The 1893-nt window shown below is 38.8% G+C and overlaps 1 pseudogene; it reads left to right on the top strand.

Annotated features, from left to right (window-relative positions):
- The first annotated feature begins 643 nt into the window (after positions 1 to 643).
- Positions 644 to 1526, top strand: LOC125343229 (annotated as a pseudogene).
- The last annotated feature ends 367 nt before the right edge of the window (positions 1527 to 1893 follow it).

Below are 1893 nucleotides of genomic sequence, written 5' to 3'. Positions count from 1 at the left end.
GTGAACACACTTGATTGGAGTTGTTGGTAACTTTAATTTTATGGTACACTTTTAGCAAATTTTTTCACATACAACATAAACACACAAAAATGTGTTCACCTTATCAATGAACAGCTCATTAATTTTGTGACGTTTAAATATTAGTATGACCAGCACTCAATACTCTACCAACTCTGTAAAAGCTCCCTGTAAGCCTATTCCCAGGCATTGACTCTTTTACTTATACAGGTTTCTGACATATCTTTAGTTAATAGTTAATATGCAAGCAATTTGTTTTTTTTTCAGCTTTTCAGTTCCAGTGAAAAATTCTCAATCCTATTTGATATCCTCTAAGATTCAGTTTAAAAAATCAAACCTCTTAAACTAATTGACCTCACAGAGAGATAACTCTAGCTTTTTCATTTACAATTCGATATCCATTCCTCAAACTCATGTCAGATCAAATTGGTTTATCTGTTATTACCTCTTGCCTTAAGAACTGGGAAAATTAAAATTGAAATTTCCCCCTAGAAATAATTGTTTTCCAAGAGACAATTCTAGTTTATTTCTCACTTCCACAGAAAAAAGACATTCAAATTCTATTCAACCAACCCAGAGACACAAATAAGAAAGCAGGCCAGATGAGAAGGAAAAGGAGCTACGATTAATCTCCTAGAGGCCGCGGAGTCAGAGACGACCAAGACAACGGAGATGCCGCCGCCGCGCCCCCATGGCGGCTACCAAGGAAAGTCATGTGGATCATGATACCTCTACCAAGAATGCAGACGAGTCCAACCATGCCCCCCAGTTTGAACCAATAGTTTCTCTTCCTGAACAAGAAATTCAAACGCTGGAGGAAGATGAAGAGGAACTTTTTAAAATGCGGGCCAAGCTGTTTCGATTTGCTTCAGAGAATGACCTCCCAGGAGCGAGGCACTGGTGATGTCAAGCTCCTGAAGCACAAGGAGAAAGGGTCCATCAGCCTCCTCATGAGGAGGGACAAGACCCTGAAGATACGCGCCAACCACTACATCACACCAATGATGGAGCCCAAACCGAATGCTGGCAGTGACCGCGCCTGGGTCTGGAACACTCATGCTGACTTCACTGACGAGTGCCCAAAGCCCCAGCTGCTCGCCATCCGCTTCCTAAGTGCCGAGAATGCACAAAAATTCAAACCAAAGTTTGAAGAATGCAGGAAAGAAATTGAAGAGAGAGAAAAGAAAGCAGGACCAGGCAAAAATGATAATGCTGAAAAAGTGGCTGAAAAGTTGGAAGCTCTTTCTGTGAAGGAGGCTGGAGACAAGGCGGAAGAGAAATCGAGAAGCAATGAGTTAATATTTCTTCCATCCCTTCTTTTCTTTTTCTTTCTCTTTTTTTTTAAAAAAAAATTTCCCTGTCCCTTCCTTTTCAGTTTGTTTTTAAATTCTGTTTTGTTTTTACAAGGGACTTTATATAAAGAACCGAATTCCAACATTCAAGTTTTTTTCCTAAGTTTTTACCCTTCTGAAAATCTATTCCCCAGTCATGAAAATGTACTGTGCTAACTTTCTTTTCCATAGTGGAAACACTTATTTATAGTCATCAAAATAGTGAATAAGAATTGCCTTTGAAAGCTGATAAAAAAATAAGAAAGAAAAGGCCCAGAAAAGTGAAATACTTCATCACCATATTAGATTAGGCCTCCTTTATCCTCAAGTTTTATCATCTTCCTTTATCATCCAAAATCCAGGGCATGACTCTTTCTAAACTAAACTAGAGGCAGAGCTATTTCTGTGGAGTGAGATGAACCTGATTTAATCTCTGACTCCACCACTGACTAGCCAGTTGAGCTCATAAAAATTTCCCATTTATGTCAAACTTGGTTAACTCATCTTAATATCTAGTTATTATGATAACCCAATGAGAAAATGC

The sequence above is a fragment of the Perognathus longimembris genome, chromosome 28 (genome assembly GCF_023159225.1).
Source record: "Perognathus longimembris pacificus isolate PPM17 chromosome 28, ASM2315922v1, whole genome shotgun sequence".
Lineage (NCBI taxonomy): Eukaryota > Metazoa > Chordata > Mammalia > Rodentia > Heteromyidae > Perognathus > Perognathus longimembris.
The sequence above is the reverse complement of the archived record's forward strand: the minus strand, read 5'-3'. Positions and strand labels throughout refer to the sequence as shown.